This window comes from Vespa crabro, chromosome 8 (genome assembly GCF_910589235.1).
Source record: "Vespa crabro chromosome 8, iyVesCrab1.2, whole genome shotgun sequence".
Lineage (NCBI taxonomy): Eukaryota > Metazoa > Arthropoda > Insecta > Hymenoptera > Vespidae > Vespa > Vespa crabro.
This window is the reverse complement of record NC_060962.1, coordinates 968562-988086: the sequence shown is the minus strand read 5'-3', so window position 1 is coordinate 988086 and position 19525 is coordinate 968562.

The following is a 19525-nucleotide window of genomic DNA, read 5'->3' as shown; positions in this document are numbered from 1 at the left end:
TCACATCGCTGTATATTTCAATAAACATAAAGAGAAAGTCAGGAATAATATCTTCGAACATCACGAAAATCGCTTCCTGCTTGTTAGTGTAAAATAACATAGAATAAAATAGTATAAACGAATCGAAGCTATTTTTACATTCATCCATTAAATCACTAAGCCTTTTTAACACATTCTTCTAGTATTATTATTATATCAAGTATAAATTTAAAATATTATATATAAGCTAAATAATGACAAGAAAGAATCGAATTTCGTACAAGGAAAAAGTATTTAGGAAAATTACACTGAAATTGAACGGAGATCGAAGATATACGTCGAATGAAGATATATCGAACTAGCAGCTCGTTTAGGAAGTTAAATAGCTGAGGTGAACGTTGACTCATTTATTAAAAAAAGTAAAAAAGAAAGAGAGAGAGAGAAAAAGAGAGAGAGAGAAAGAGAGAGAGAGAGAGAGAAAGAGCGAGAAAGAAAGAAAGAGAAAAGAAATGATTTAGAGTCGTGTTAGCTGCAGGAGCCGAAATCCTGTTTCCCTTCTCTCTGCGTGATTAAAGATGAGGGCATTGCAAAGGGGGCACCGATGTTGGCAGGCGAGCCGGCTAATGTGTCGACCAAAATATTTATGATGATTGTTTATGGTCCGTACGTATATTAGCACGTTTATCTTGGCGTCTCATCTTTTTCTCTACCAACTCTCATCCCCACCACCACAGCCCACCCTACTCTACCCTCTCTGCTCTTCTTTCATCAGAACGACGATTCTTTCACACCATATCTCTCATTTCATCCTTATCGAAGATGACGATCTCTCTCTCTCTCTCTCTCTTTCTCTCTCTCTTTCTCTTTCTCTCTTTTATGCCTTTAATCAATACGTACAAATTTAGTAAGATTTCATTTAATCTTATACATTGATCTCTCATAATTTTTTGATTCGAAATTCAACGGTATTGTTAATAATGCGTCATTCACATTTATTATCTACTTTACATAGTCTTCATATATCTACTTATCTACTCAGTATACAGGATGTATATAAATTATAGAGAAACGTAAATCTAAAAAGCCTAATGGAATTCATCGAAAGAGACAAAAACCTCTTAATACATTTATAGTCTTCGTAAATAAATATTATTTAAGAAAACTTTCCGATTAGAATTTTTTTTTTAATTTTTCATTAAGTTGAATTTTATCGTACATATATCAATTTTCATACCTACTTTTTAATTTAACATTTAAGATCGATGTTGAAAGAACGACGTTGTCGTCAATTAGAAAACATCTGAAAAAAAAAATTGGTCATGTGTCGTGTCACGTGATTTTGGAATACTCGTGTCGGAAGAAGTATAACTCATGCATGAGAATGGTGGAAAAAAGTGCCGCTTGTGGCTCTCTTCGTCGCTCTCGTCTTTCGTGGAACGCGTTCTTCTCGAAGGAAATCACTCGTCGATCCTTCTCCTCCTCATTTCTTCTTCTTTCTACTCTTTTTACAGATCTGCTGTCCTCTTCACTGCTCCGCAGGACGTCGCGTACCGCCTTTACTTTCTTCTTTTACAAAGAAGACAAATCCTCGATGGGATTCAGCGCGGGTACACGCGTGCTTCTTCTTTATCTTTTTCTTCTTCTATGCCTGGTCCTCGAAAAGAGAAAGAGAGAGAAAGAGATTCCTTTGTACCAGCAAGTAAATAAGTGCGAAAATAAGCACCTAACGAGGCAAAGATTGACTGCGACAATGGAGCGTGCACTCGGCAGCACGTTCTTTCCTTCTCTTGCCTGTTGTAAAATGGATCCTTAAAGACGACAATAGGTACCCTGAAATTCATACTGCTCGACCATAGGTTGTATCGGAAGGGCACAAAGCAGCCGGCGGTAAAAACGAAGAGAGTAGATATAAATGTATATTAATGTATATATATATGTGTAGAGAAAGAGAGAGAAAGAGACAAACTAAGAGGAAGAAGCCAATCGATATACAATGGAATCAACCGTGTGGAAATTCGCAGGTTGACTTTTGCCACTTTTGGGATCTCAGTCAGCGAAATTCATCTAAGGAGCTGGGATAAGAGAAAAAGAGAGAAAAAGGGAAATATATATATATATATATATATATATATATAGTCAGGGAAATATATATATATATATATATATATATATATATATATATATATATATATATAGTCAGAAGTTATATATCAAAGATCACGAAAGTCGTCACCTGCCGGTCCTACATGAATGCAAACAAATTTTCAATGGGCTCTTCACGAGTATCTAATTTTCTTCTTTTCGTGAAGTAGTGATGGACCTGTAGGTACCGTTTGCAAATGAATATGTCAACTCCTCTACAACGATCGAAAAGTTTGCTCTGTAGAACTTCTTGATGGCATTCTATTATTCTTTAACATTTATCACAGATATTTTTATTTGTTCCTTTTTTGTCGTGAATCATTTGTAACGGAGAAGAAAGAAATATAAAAAGAATAAGAAGAAGATGAATGAAAAGAAATATTTGAATCTTAAAGATTATTATAAGATGACATAAAATAATTACAATAAATTATTGATTAATTATGTAAAAATATTAATATATCTATCTCTCTATTATTTTAATAATTATATTATTATTTAATCAATGAATTTTTTTCGACTATCGAATGAATAAAAAAATTAAAAAGAAACTATAAAAATACCATTGACATTACTATTTCATTTAAAATCATCGATCAATGTCGATAAGAACCAAGACTGAATCTTACGACTGCTATTAATTCGATCGATTCGAACATGGGAAATCGAAAAAAGGCTTAATAGTCGGCATTACTAATAAAGGCCATACACTGTAAGGGCGTGGCGAGAGGATGAAAAGGGGGGACGCACTCTAAAAGTCTCGTCTAGGTAATAACTCTATCCTCGGGCCACGTGTTCCAACGTGAGGAGAAAACGGAGCGTATATCTCGTACGGTAGTATGCAATTAAGTTAAACAAATGCCCAGTTCGCCATAAATTCATCCGGTTTGCTTCTAACGTTCCTCTTACGACGCTTTCCTCTTCATTTTCTCTATTTTATCGTGCCTGTGTACTTACCTACTACGCTCCATTTTATTTTTATTTTATTTTTTATTTTTTATTTTTTAATTTTTTATTTATCCACATTATTAGTGGATAATAGTTCTTTTCTTTATTTTACAATCGTTGAAATATCTGAACATAAATATCAGTTAAGTACATAAATAAATATTGCTGTCTATTAAGTACACGATATTTTATTTTTATTCACGTTAAATTAATTCGTTAATTTCACTTTCTATTTTCTAATCATTAAAGTATTTAAATAAATATTAGTATCTATTGCATACTATTTTATGTTAATTCATAATATCTAAATAAATATCTAAATAAATATTAATATTTATTATACGTCATTTTATTTTAATTTTTTATTTAATATTATTAATTAAATATTTCTTTTGGTTTTTTGTTTGTTGAAATATCAACAGAAGCATAGCTAGCATAGTTCTTATTCTAAAACGATAAAAATGAAAAGAAAGGGAAAGATTCCTTTCGATAGGATTTGTCGATATCTTTCCTCGTTGCAGGGAACGTCTCAAAGCGAGTAGAGGTCAGACACAAGGGAAATTCTGTTGGTTGCTAGAGAAACGATGCGAGAAACGATCGTGACAGATACATAATGCATGCATCGGAAGATGCTGCGGACCGTTCGGTGATCGTTTCGTGGATACTAGTAGGAAATAGAAAAATATATCATTATCGATTTACGTTTGTAAATTGTACATATCTACAAACATATCTACAAACTTTTTATATTTATCAAACTGATAATACGAAAAAAATTAATACGTCGAGAAAACTAAATGATAATGATGAGAAATCAAGAGAAAATTATTGATAAGTAAATAAATAATCCTAATATAATATACTAAATTAATAATCTGTATACGGAAAATATTGTAACCATAGTTTTCATAATATTTTATTAAAAAATTGAGTTTATGATATACAGCATAAAGATAAAAAGTTTATTACAATAAAACGTCATTTATTTATATATAAATAATAATGTAAAATGCTATAAATAAAATATCTTATTTATACTGAGTTATAATATGATTAATATATAGATATCATTTTATCATAATAAACTTTACTTATAAAGATGTTTATATACCTAAATCAAAATAATATTTTTTTATTCAAATTTACTAATTATATTAGATATTAATTCGATAGAAATCAAATAAAAATAGTAAAGAAAGAGTGGAAGAGAGAGAGGAAGGGAGGGAGGATTTTTCCCAAGAGCTAACAAAGTATTGTATAAAGAAAGATGAAAACGTTCAAATACTCAGGCTCGTCGTCGGTAGTTGACCGGTCAGTTAAAAACGACGCCCAGAAATCGTTGAATGTTTCTCTTTGATATGTGGATGCGTGCATGCGTGCGTGCGCGCGCACGTTCGCTCGCTCCCGCAATTACCTAAGATTATTTATACTTAATGTACGGAACTCAGCGCGGCGATAAATAAGGATAATGGCGGCGGCCATTAAGCCGATACCCGCAGTGATATTTTCTCACTCCGTCGAAGGTATCCGCGGGCTTGTTCGCGCGCCCACGGATCGAACTGAACGCAGAGCTCAAAGAAAGAGAGAAAGAAAGAAAGGAAGGAAGGAAGGAGAAGAACGGCCGTGAGACACGTTGCGTGCCATCCGTCAAACGTCTTACAATGTTTTACATCAGGCCAATTTTTGAAAGAGCCAACTTTCGTTTTACGTCGTAATAATATTCCTTCGAGGGGCTCTTTGGCCTTCATGCGAAATACATGTCTTGCTAATTTCACGTTCAGAACGAAAATATAAACGACGTTTCGCGAGATTTTATTTGCTTCGCTTTATAAACCGAATTTTGTTCAAAAACTCTTTCCCTCTTTCTCTTTCTCTCTCTTTCTTTCTCTCTCTTTATCTCTTTTATGCTCTTTCTTTTTCTATCTTTTTTAACATTAATTCAATTTTGTTCGAAGCCTTCAAAACGCGATCTTCTTTTTGAAAAATTTTAAATATCGTCATCTCATTGGAATTTTTAAAATTTCTGAAAATGAATTGATGACGATTTATAAAAAAAATCAATTCAAATGAAATGTAAATAGATTTACATCTATATATCAGTCTTTTTATATTACGTGTATATGTATATTGAAATATTCAGTAACTCGTTGACAGTCATATTAGCAGAAAAGTCATGGAATTAAATGAAATTAGTTTAGCGTGCTACATACATGATTATCTCATTTTCCTATGAAAAATGAAACAAGAATATGTAGAACTCACGGTTTTGTAATAAATATCTTAATGCGAACACTGATCGATATAAGAAGTCCTTTTTATAGGTTACTTATACGTACCTGATGGTTTTCAACATTTGCAGATGGAGTTGCGTGAGAGGAAACGTTTAACGTTAACTATATTCCAAACGTGTTTTCTTTCTCTATTTTTCTTTTGAAAGTTCCAATACAAAATGAAAGAACGAGTGGCTGTCGTCGTCATTTTCGCGACAGACGTTTCATCGTAACGTCCTTCTCTCGTTATTATACTCCTCTTTTCTCCTGATCAATTTCAATTCTTCGTCGGTGGTCCTCTTGCAAGTAAAATAGCGAGGAACCCTTTTAGCCTCTTCTATCTTCCTCTTTTTCCACGCTTTTGTTCGTCGAATTTCATGTCTCGTCGTGTATTTTCTCCGTATTCCTCGGAGAGAAGTTGAAAAGCCACTTTGGACGACTATTTCTCAATTCCACCGGTTAAAATACCCATCGTAGTTAATACGATGGATTTATTATAAATGAAGATCAATAATCTGAACTATACTTATATAACTATACTTATAATTCCATTTCTTCGATCTATTTTTTTATACAATGCAGATACAAAGTGCAATATTAAAATGAGAATGTTTGAATTGTTCATTAATATGTATAAAAGTAATTTTTAATGAAAAGTTATGGAAAGAAATTTATTTTGCTTTTACTTTTTTCGTTTTGTTTCGTCGAACCTTTTTTGTTCATCGATAAATGTATTCACACATTCTATTTAAAATTGAATAACTTTGAATAGATATATGGAAAAATAATATGCTATAGGTATGTTAATAATTAAACAAACTATAATGCATAATTCTTTGATAGTTAAAAATTACAAAATAAGTTTTTAATATATTTTCTATTTGACACTTTTTAAACGAATCTCTAAAAATTTTTAGATCAAATTTACTAGATTTGAAACTCAGGAAAAATTATATCTATCCAAAGATCTTTAAAATTGTGACTGTATAGATCTTTAAATAGAAGAATTTCATAGCTCTTTAAACAAATGCAAATATTGTTTACGTTTCTGTACTGTAAATATTCCATTACCACTGTGAATATTTCATCCGTATAACTTCGCTTTCAATAAAAAGAAAGACATAAAAAAACAACTAAGAATATATAAATTATAGTTGTCACAAGGAAGACTGGAATGGTAAAACGTAACAGAAGGTGGAGAATCAATTTGACAGATCCAATAGACGGACTACGATGGATATTACGAGGTAACTTTGAAGTTGAAGCCTTCCGGTCCAAAAAAACACCAATGACGATCGTTCCGCGAATGGTGAAATGGAATGGTCTCGCTCTACGTTGTAAAAAAGACAAATAGAAGAAAAAAAAAACGTTTTAACTTGCAGGCACGCGAACACGCTAGTGCACTCTTCCTGTCGCACGAAACAACGCGCGTAACAAGACTCGAGAGAGTCCGACCTCGAAGACGATAAAACGACGAGGTAAGTAACAAATCATTCGGTAATGCCGCGCGAAAATAGTCATGCTATCTTTCCTTTGCGTGCGAGAAAAATCTTTTATATATATTTTTGGATAATGTTTCATTACAAGACACCTACTTCGATAACCACTTTTCAATTATTCTTTCCTTTTCTTTTTTCTTTTTCTATTTTCATGGAGAAAAAGATCAACTTATAATCTCATCCTTCGAAATCAATAATGAATATACATATATATGTATATATATATATATATATATATATATATATATATATATATATATACACACATAGTACATCATTTTTGATTCTTTACTAAAGATGACTATAGTCGCCCAACAAAATTCTATTTGAATTAAAAACTCTAGATGAACGTAACATATCCTGGTATCTTCATTTTTGTATAATAGTTATATATTAATTTTATATACATTGAATAAGTAACCAATAATTTTGCATAATATAACAATAAGTATTAGATGTTACCTTCTGCGATAATATTTACACTCGCAATTTAATAGTCTCTTAGCCAAATCTGCTATGGATCACGAATCACATATTACGAATCGCCGATCATGATTATGACTTACAGATCACGGATGAAAGAGTACGAGCACGAGCAAGAGTTGCGTTAAATGGATTTTAATGGGTTTTCTAAAAATTTATGTTGTAATGTGGTAGTTATATATAGTTCTGTTATAGAACATTTGGCTTCCCGATGTTGATCAGAAAGTATCCGTCGGTACAGTCACGGTTTAACGAAAGGTTTAAGTCAATAATTACAAAAATAAAAGAAAAATGTCAAAAAATATTCAATTTATCACTTATTTTGTTTAACATTATAACGAGTAAGAGAGAAATGTAATGTTTCGAAATGAAACATATATGATTTATATCGCTCACATCGATATTTAGCCTATTTATAAAAATCGTGATAATAAATGTCAAGAAAGATTAATAAAAATAAAAAGAAGAAAAAAAAATTTCGCAAAGGTCGAGCATGAAGTTCGACGTTAAAATTTGTTTAGTTCAAAGGAGCTATTTGGTGAAGGGTATAGCGTTTGGAAGGAAGGAAAGCGTGACAGCGGACGTACGGAACGGAGAATCGACCAATGGCGATGCTACAGTGAATGGGATCCGTCGAAGCGTCGAAAGGGTACCCTGGTGTGGAGATGAGACGGAGGGAAAGGGACGAGGCAATCGACGACGAGGGAGGATGAGAGAGAGAGAGAGAGAGAGAGAGAGAGAGAGAGAGAGAGAGAGAGGGAGAAATGAGTACGATGAGTTACGGCTCGGCGTAAATCTCGAGCTAATGGCTGCCTAAACGCGAAACCTGCTGGCTCGCTCGAACCTCCCCCGGCACGACCGAGAAATTTAATAATCCAACTAATGGGCTCGCGGTGGCTTATTATAGTTATACCTTTACTAAGGCTACGCTCGCTAGTAGTTATGCGAGTTTCATATAAAACGAAGAAAGAAATTTCATTATAATCGACTAACGCATCGGTAAAGATCAGACAATTTTTGAAATATTTATAAAGGATATATATAATTTATAATAATAAACAATATAAAATAACAATAAATAAATTTCAATAAATTTTCGAATATAAAGGATCCCTTAACATTTTTATTTATTGAAAAAATGTGTTTTTTTAAATTTAGCTAATTGTTAAATATGTTGGAGTTCTCGTCATTCAAAACGAGTGTCTCAATGGATATAACTTGATTCTATGAACCGTTTCTGCGCTATAAGCCTTAGAAGGTTCATATTTAGGCTTTCCGAGTCGATGTATGTGACCATCGATCGAGTATGCATTCATGCGTGCGTGTGTCCGTATGCATAAGTTTAATGTATATTCATTGGCACTACAATTTATATATTGGTACATGGTATATGGTAGATATATACATGGTATGCAACTAAGCAGCTAGATAGTGCGTATTTCGATTTAATATTCACAGATACTAAAAATTACACAATTCAATATGTATAGAAACAGGATTATATAATATAGTAAGTAACAGGTATGCAATTAGAAATATGTAAATATACATATAATAATTTTTTTTCTAACTACATGATATAATATCATCCTAATATCATAATATTATTATCTAATATGATATGTATCAAAATATTGTAAACATATCCATATTTTCATGAATATTGACACAGATATGATGAAACATGTATTATATTTTATCTCGCATATAACAATTTATGCAATTTTCTACACACACACACACACACACACACATTCAACGTACAAAATGTTCGTAGAGAATCGAAATGTTTTCGTTTTTCTTTTTTACTATTGGTCACACATAGATCGTTTATCTACGATAGGAGATCGCGTTTTAACGTCTATTAGAAAGTCGAAAAGTTATGGCAAGGGTGAGTTATTACTCACTCCTATTGGAGTTGGGATAGAAAGGGAAAGAGATGGCGATGAAGTTAATGGCTGCAAGCTCGCGGCTGCTTTTCCACGCGCTTTTTCATATCGATTAATTATTACCTCGGCGATCCTTATCAGGAGCATCTGTAGTATGCGAGCGTAATAATTAAAAGGACTTGAGAAGAAAGGTAAAAGGAAGAGCAAGAGAGAGAGAGAGAGAGAAAGCGAGAGAGGGTCGGTAATAATCGAGTATCGAGTTGGAGTAGGCGTTACGACGACGAGCGAGAGAATTCTTCGATTGCTTTTTGATTTAATATTTTACTCTGTAGGCGAAGAACCTTGCGATACCCTTATATATACATATATATATATATATATATATATATATATATATGTATATATATATGTATGTATATATATATATGTATATATATATGTATGTATATATGTATATATGTATAAATGTATATATATGTATATATGTATATATATATGTATATATATATATGTATACATATATATACATTTATACATATATACATATATACATACATATATATATACATATATATATATATATATATATATATATATATCTTTTTCTTTTTCTCTTTCTGTGCCACGCTTCATTCTTACGCACGTCGTTCATCACTGTTGGAAAGACGCGTTCGGAAATGGACAAGCGTGAAAAATTAAACGATGGCGGAACGAATCCCTTTTTATAACTTAACGCGATAAACATCGTATAGATATCATGGGCTTAAGGATAGAGACAAAGAGTCGAATATACGAGAGAAACTAAAGAGAGAGAGAGAGAGAGAGTGAGAGAAAGATAGTTGATTGATCGATCGAACGATCGATTCATCGATCGTATTAATCTATTACGTTTTTCATCGATACTACAGTTGTATATACACTTAATTGACGCGTCGATACACGTAAAATGTTGGATAATTAATGATTCTTGCGTTAATAGTTGAATAATCTAATTATACGTGTCACGTTGCTTTGTATGTAATAAATTGTATGGCGTGGAAATATATTTTTAATATACGCACATATTCATATATTTACTACAATTATATCTTTATACAATATTATATAATTATATAATTATATCCCAGAAAGAAAAATACTATAAAAATCGTCGGATTTCTTCAAAGAATGATTCTAAAGATTTAAATAGATAGACATTAATCGATCATATCAATAGTTAGTTTGAAAATAATCTCGTAATTCATGTTTAAATACTATTTTTATCTTCCAACTTGTTTATCAATATAAAAGGATTCCTTAAGATGGGATCCATTCAGGTATGAAAATAGCCGAAAGGGAAATATTGGGAGAGAGAGAGAAAGAGAAAGAGAGGAGAGGGGGATAGAGAGAGAAAGAAAAAGAGAAGGAAAAGGAGGGAAAGGAGGACGGTTACATTAAGATGATTTCCTGGAGAACAACGCCTCCGCAGTTTGGTCAGTCGCAAGGAGTGAACATAGTTTTGAGGATCGCATGGGGCAGGAAACAGGCAGTAAATCAGACCGGTAAACGTTTACGGAACTTTTTCGGGAATGTTGAACAAACAATTGACGGCTAATAAAGGCGCGTCCACACCGCGGGGCGCCTTGTGGGAAGAGATCGGATTAAGTTGCGCGCAAGCGTGCGAATTTTCTCTCTCTCTCTTTCTCTCTCTCTATCTCTCTCTCTCTCTCTCTCTCTCTCTATATATATATATATATATATATATATATATATATATATATATATATACATATATACACATACGCGCGCTTACACACACACGATAATCAAAGCCAATATCCACATTTGCACCAATAAGAAGTCGTTTTTACGTTTACGAACGCAAACTCCGATGATCGGCCGCCATCTCGATTTCGCACAATGATCTTCCACGTTCTATATAGGGTGTCTTTAAAATTGCCTTTCTAACGTTAATAATATATTTTCTTCGAAAAAAGATTTTTAAGAGAAATTTTTAGATCGGTAATCTCGTTTATTAAAAAAATTGGATAAACATGTTAATATCTTTATTTTTTCTACGAATATTTCTTTATTTTTGATCATGATTTTCGGCACACCTTATATAATTTCCTCTTATATTTCTTTTCTCCTTCTTCGTGACCGGGTCCATGAGAGCGAATAATAATCGACGAGCGTAAAAGAGCCAACGGTTACCATACGGTTGAATATTTGCCGTGTTATTGTCGATCGAAGATCGAGAAAGGAGAGTAAAGTTAAGTTTCCAAGAGAAGGAAAACCGATTACGTTTTAACTCGACCATATGAAGTTCCTTTCGATCGTTGTCATATATTGTATGAATGAATCGTAAACTCACATACGTGTTAAAATGTTTCAATGTATAGTGAATAGTTTACGACTGTTAGCTTCGTTTCGATTTTCTACCAAAAGAGAGAAAAAAGAAAAAAAAAATTTGCATCGATTTGTTTATGTTTATCAATCAATAAGTACATCTGGAATCTTATTATTTTTTTAAATATAGACAGACAGAATAATTTACCGTTAGATCATTAAAATAAGTCAGCTATTTAATTTAATCAATTTTAAAATGACAAAAAAACAACCAATTAGAAATCAGACGTATGATTTATCATTCGTACGTATGTATTAGTATATATATATATATATATATATATATATATATATATATATATATATATATAATTCGACTAATCGATATCCCGTTGTACGATTAACGAGCGCATATATCCCTATAAAATATCACCATTTAAACGCAAAATAATCCTTAATGTGTCGAAATCGATCGTTCACGGCTGTAAAAGTTCTCTCGGGCGTATCGAAGAGAACTGGTTCCATCTTCGTTTTCTCCAATGGCAACGTAAAGGAATACTCGTTCCTTTTCATATCACGAATTGGAAGCAACATCTTTTGGGCTCCTAGGTACCGCTAAGAAATTAACGACCAACCTAAAACGTCCGATTCATTAAATGAGGGATAAGATTGTCATAATTTATAATTTAATAACGGTCTAAAGAGGCTCATTAAAAGGCGGACGGTTTCCAAAACGCGCAGCATATTTATTACGACCAGTTTTGCGCGCGGGTTCTTCATTAAGAAAGAGAAAACGAGAAGCTGAGAAAGAGGGATAAGGAAGCTCTCTTTTGTCTCTTCATCTCTGTCTCTGTCTCTATTCTTTGTCTGACAGATCTGAAAAAGAAGAAAAGAAAAAAGGAATAATAATTTTTTCTTTTATCTTTTCCATTTTTACTAGAAGTAACTAACGTAAGTGTATGTCACATTTTTTTTATAGTTGATAGATCAGATCGTCATTATCAGGTTACGACTTCAATTATTAATTGAATCCAAATTTAATTGAATATAATATATAGATATATATATATATATATATATATATATATATATATATAAAGTCAATTTGCATTTCCAACGTAGTGGGTGTAAGCATTGTACGGTATGAAAAATAGAAAAGAAAAAGGAAAAAAGAACTCGATCTGTATCGTTTTAATCGAATTTAACAATAAATCTTTCTCAAATCTCTACTTCAAAAGTACAAAAGTATATAAAGTATTCACAATGTAATTTGCATATTTATAGAAAATTAATCCAAGTAGTGTAGGAGGAAACTCGTATATATATATATCGTACTATAGTTCTCGATAGATGGAATATAAAAGCTCGATTATACGAAAAGAAACAACCAAATCAACATAAATACATAAATTTTTCTTTTCTACGTCGCCTCGCATCTAATTTTTGACGAAACGAGGAACAAAACTTCCTTTTACGAAGTATCGAGAGACCTGTGACATTGTCGAACTAAATTAATTAAGCTCCGCGTGTTCTTCTTACGATAGATCGTAAAATTCAAGAGCGAGCCTCGTAGAAGACAGAGGAGACTTTATTCGCGTCTCGATGTGCAACGTATGCTTCCAAAGAGAAAGAGAAAGAAAGAGCCAGTAGAGAGAAGAGTGTAAGAGCAAAGAAGAGAAGAAGCGTGAAACGAACTCAAGAAAGTGAGTGAGAGGGAAAGAGAAGAAACGATCAAGAGAGAAGGTACACCATAAATGCCCGTTTATTACCACGGTAATATTACCAGCCACTTAAGGGCCGCTCGTTTTATAGGTAATAACTCATTTGGGAATTAAGCTCTTTAGCACAAAGCCCTCGCTTTTTGATAAGCATCTCGTGGCTACGGGATGCGAAGAAAACGAGAAACCCGTAACTTCTCAAGAGCTTGGGATACCTTGTCCATTTTCTTCTATATAGAATGAACGAACGTATGAAGGAACGTATTCCTTTGGACATGATATCGAATGAATTTTTAATATTCGAAGTATTTTGTAAATATGCGTTATTTTGAAATATAGTGATTTATAGACATTACGAAATATAGTATTTACTAAGAATTTTTATCGATACAATGTCATATTGATGTCATATCAATGTCATATCAATATTAATTATCTCATTAAAATTTTTACTTTTGTATTGCATTCTTTCGATATATTATTTCTTTGAATTTGTATTTACTAGCAACGATATAAACATTTCTTTTTCATATAAAAAAAAGAAAAGAAAACAATAATAAGGCGAAAATAACTACTAATATCTAAATCTAACATTAAGTTATTATAATTAAAATAATATTGGATAACTACGAACTGATAATTATTGGAAGAAATAATAGAAAAAAGATATATTTAAAATATGAATGTTTTTCAATCGAAGAAAACCATGAAAGAGACGAAACAAGAAGAAGAAAAAGAAGAAGAATCAGCAGGTGGTTTCTAATCGTACGATCAAGTCGCTACTTATGCTTTATAGTTCTACGAAAAGGACCTTATATACCGAAGCGAGGATCGAGAATCGATCGATCGGCCTTCGGAGTCGATCGATGCGTCGATCGACCATGAGGATCACGTTGGTCAGCTCTTGTTTACATACCTCAACAGTGACGTTCTCTGAATTTGAAATGACGCCTCACTTCTTTGGGAGTGTTCTCAATAATTTACCTTCCTTTCGAGTCTTCTCTCTCTCTTTCTTTTTCTCTCCCCCCTTCTTCTCTCTCTCTCTCTCTCTCTCTACTCGCAACAACTTCGTAAGATTGTAATGCCGTCCTTTAACTTCGAAAAACACGAATACGAGCTGTACGGAAAAAAATAGAAAGGAAGGTAAGATGTTCTTCTCGAGCGGCGAATTTATTTATGTATGTGCTTATGTTTTATTAAAAATTTTTATATTAGATATTAGTATATCTACAGAATATTATATATATAGATGTACTAATATTATATATATATATATATATATATATATATATATATATATATATATGTATAATGTTTTACTGTACTATATATATATATATATGTATAATGTTTTACTGTACTATATATATATATATATATATATAATGTTTTACTGTATATATATTTTACTGTATATATATATACTAATATATATATAATGTTTTACTGTACTATATATATATATATATATATATATATATATACAGTATATATATATATATATATACAGTAAAACATTATATATATATATATATATATATATATATATATATATATATATATATATAATGTTTTACTGTATATATATTTTACTGTATATATATATACTAATATATAGTAGTCTAGTAAATAGAACTTTATTATAATATTATATAAAAATTTACAATCTAGAACTAGATAAAAATAATCCTGACTATTTCTTTTAAAAATATTTTAATTTCCCGAAATGTTCACGAGTCACGTCTTCTCAGACTGGGTTTCCATCAAAGACAGACAAATGTCCAATTGTTTGCTGGTGCCTAGAAACGATCTATCTACTTCGAGTCCACTCGGAATCACATACATCTCGGAATGACCACATCTATGTCTGATCATAACAATATATGTATATATGTATGATTATGAAAGATGGATTAAGTAAAAAGTTACCATCATCTGTTTTATGTTCTATTTATTAGCAATATACAACTGTAAAAACTTAACATATCAGAATATCAAGTAAATACAGATATATTACAGGTATACAACTTAAACTTTTTATTTTATATAATATTATTTTGATGAGAATTAAGTTAAAAATTGAAATATGAATCGAATATCATTCGTCATCTTGTTCAATATCGACCTTATTACTTTTACAAATTTGTCTCGTGCGATCAACATTAATTTATTAATATAATTAGTGATGTTTTCGATTTTTATCATATGGATTGTTAGATTTGATTGATCTGACATTCTTATTTCTCTGTTTTCGTATCTTTTCTAAATACATACAATGAATTTATATTTTGTATCGAGCTTCTTTAAAAAGATCCTTTGTTATTAAAGACATGGGAAAACGGTACATCCTAATCCTTTTTTCTCTTCTTCTTCTTTTATCCTTGCAATTCATTGGAACTTTCTAATATCTCTTTTCGCATGGCATGCAGTTGAGTAGGCGGAGTCAATTTTAGGTCAGAATGAAGATTGGGAGGAAAAAGAAGGGGGAAGAAGAGGGAGAAGGAAGAGGATGACTACGTGGTAGTGTTTCTTGACGCAGAAAAGAAGATAAACTTTTCCGATGTCGCAGTTTGGAATCGGTAGGCAGACCTTCTACAAAACGGCGGTTAATCCGAGTCTGTTGTACCGGTGACCTGTCGGATTAGATTAGAGGTTCTGCAGGAACAAGGACCACCAGGTGTGGACCAATGGTAATGGATCCTCACGTCAAACGTCTCGACCGAGCTAAACGTTCTCTCTTTTTCTTCTTTTTTCTTTTTTCTGTTTATTTCCGAAGAGGTATCCCTTTCGAGGAAAGATAGTTGCTACAAATATTCTAATCTTCTAGACTATAGTAATAATAGATTTACGTTATAAAGTATCTCGTTTAATCAGAGACATGATATTATTTGTCTTCCTTTTTTATTAAAATTAATCTAACAAATAGAATCAATTGTTTACGATAATTTATTTGCATCGCATATTTCTATAATACAAATCTTGGCGATTTATCAATTATTTATTTTTAAAATAAAAAATGTGCTTGAGATAAGAAACGCACAAAAACCCAGACTGTATAGAGAGATTTCCATGAAATTTGAACTGCAATTTATGAAAAAGATTGTCAATTCAAGAGAATCAGATTCGCTCGTGCGTGGGAAAGACGCGCATAGAAATGTTTAAAAAGGAAAATGTCTATTATTCATACAGAGTCACAAAGTTCCGCTCGTAAAATCAACATTAGTGTTGACAATGGGAAAAGTACAATGACATTTCAATCGTCGTGCAAACAAGTCGGTATTGGAAGTCAAAAACCGCGAAATCTGTTATTTGCTCTTTCTCTCTTTCACATCCATTGTGATCTTCAATTCTTCTTTTCACTCTCGTTGCGGCTTTGCGGTCGAACTTTTACGCGTTCACGATGTCACATCTGCTTTCTCTCCCCTCCTCGGAAAACTCGCACGTAGAAGACCACAATGACTGCCTCAAAATATTTATTTTTTGCTAGCCGCGACCACACGACCCACGGTCACCATGAATGCATTCTGATAATCTTGTTAAGATCGACAATGAACAGAACGAAATTTCGGGTTTGACTTCGAAGTTAAGAGGAACTCGGTTTAGCTCGACCCAACTTCTTTCTTCTCCCTCTATGCCCTTCCTTTTCAAAAAAGTAACTACTGAAGTTCGACGAAGTCGAATAATTTTTTTTTATTCTGATTTTTCGAACGAGGATCAAACGGAAAGTAAAGCGATCGACCGAAAGTAATGACGTTATTTTCTGTCCAACTGACGTATTTACACGCACGGTCTACTAAAAAAAATAAAATAAAATATATACCTATCTACCTACAAATCTATAAAACTATGATGTTTCACGAATAGAATTTAATCTTCTGAACGAACGTTTCTTTATTACAATACCTTAATATGTATACATGTTACATTTTTTATATCATAAATTATAATAGAGAAAATAATTAAAAAATGAGTCAGGATTGAAATCTCAAAAATGAAAATCCATTTGACAAACTTATTCGATTATAGCTATTATAAAATTTATAACAAATGCATAAAATAAAGAATAATAATAAAAAGAAGAAGAGAAAAGGAAAATTCAATATAATTTTTTTTAATATTAAAACGATTTATTCTAACCGCACAGAATCCCTTTGCGATCCTTTGCTCCCTTCACGCGTATCTTAAGTACGACGATTCACGTTATGTCAGCTCGCCCTTTCGAAGAAGCAGATCTAATTTTTTGATCTCCCTTGTCCAACAAGAACGGGCATTAACGCACGGTGCTGTGATTTTCCGGTGGATCGATTCCCCTCTTGAGAGTCTCATTCTAAAGAAGGAGAAGACGATATTGACGCGATGATAGGCGGAAGATCCATGATAAATTTGAAGATAAGAACAGGCGTAACGACTCGGCCCTACTCAGAACATAATTTTCGATTCAACAAATTCAAGCGTTCCGTTTTATCTTGGATTATCGATGTTCCTTTCCTGCCTTTAACATTCCCGGAAAAATCCAAGCTACCAATAATACGATTTATTTTCGTATCATTATTAAAATATTAGTAAAAAAAGAAAAAAATATATATTGGAGTTGACTATATCTAAGGGATGACATTTCTTAAACTTTATTATTATTTCAAATTATTCGGTATTTAATTTTCGCGTTATTAATTTTTTTCTCATTATTATAAAATAAAAATAAAGAAAAACAAATTATAAATAAAATAAAAATTAATTATTAATAAAATAGGAATGCAGAAGATATTTCAAACTTGAAGTATTCGAATTATCTGCTATTGTTTCTTATTGATTTATTAGGATCATAATTTACTCTCATTTTAAATTTCATATAAAATTCGTATAAACGTCTACATAACTACTCTTTTGAGGTACTTACAAAAATTACATTTTCTTCTTTTCCTTTTTGTGACTTTCTAGTTTCTATTTCTTTCAAGATGTAGATAATGAAAATAAAATGTATCTACTTATATCTTATCACGAACGAGGGTGGTCGTTGACATTTTTTGGCATCGTCATTAACGACTTCGTGGCCTCGAGAGTAGCCTTCGAAGAATCGATTATGATGCCATTGCTGCGTGTTGGCATCCTCAAGTCGACATTACAAGTCTCTTACACGTTTTGGACACAATTTTCCATCCTTCGACGAAGAAGCTCATTCGTTTGTTCGTTCGTTCGTTCGTTCATTCGTTCGTTCGTTCGTTTGTTTGTTCGTTCATTCGCAAAAGAAAGAAAAAAAAACGAATTCTCGCTACTGTATACGTATATTTCACGCGTGCGTACGTGCACGAGAGAAGAATTTCACGGAGTCTCGTCGAGACGAAAAATATCGCCGATAAAGTTCAAGTTCCGAGTTAAGGCTCAGCACACCTAATAGCGCCATGTTAAATTAGTAAGACGCTTTCACTCCTTCCTATCTTTCGATCGTGACTAAAACACGAGACTAAAGTATTAGATACGTAGTTAAGTACCTGTATCGTTAACTAGATCGTAAAAACTCATGTCTTTCGTTCGCCTTCTAGCCGACACGTGCTAATTACGATAGAACCTTCATTATAAAGAACTAATATGGAGACGCATACGTGTTAGACAGGATTGAAGAACATTATATACTTATAGAAAGGTAATAAAAAAATTTAACGCTTTTTCTATCATTTAATTTCCTTACATTTAAACATAATTAATTGACTATATTTAATCATGGAAAAAAAATTATTTCAATGATATAGACTTAACTGTAACTTGTAGTAAATTGATAAAATATTTTACACATAAAATTTCATTTTCTCCCTACTTTACTTTCTCTTCCATCGATATTCCTCCGTCCGATCATTCTCAAAGCTCGTTAAAAGACGCGTTATCGTGCGAATAACCTGGCCCCTTAGATATCAATTACTTCGTACGAATTAACATAATAAGACAGCAGGCCGGTGGATCGAATGACTGTTAATAAATATTCTCGAATATGGGCGTGAAAGACCATATTCGATAATAAATCCAAGAGATTCCAAGAGAGTTGATGTGAAATGAGCCGTGTGGTGTCTACATGCTCGTTCCTTCATTTTCTCCTTCCGGGGATTTTCAAGAGTGCCGCAAGCACGCTAAAGAAAAAGTAAGAATGTGAACGCAAGAAGTATGAGAGTAAAAGATAGATAGATAGATAGAGAGAGAGAGAGAGAGAGAGAGAGAGAGAGAGAGAGAGAAAGGAAGAGAGAGAAGATGCGTCGTGCACGCGAGACACTCGATTATGG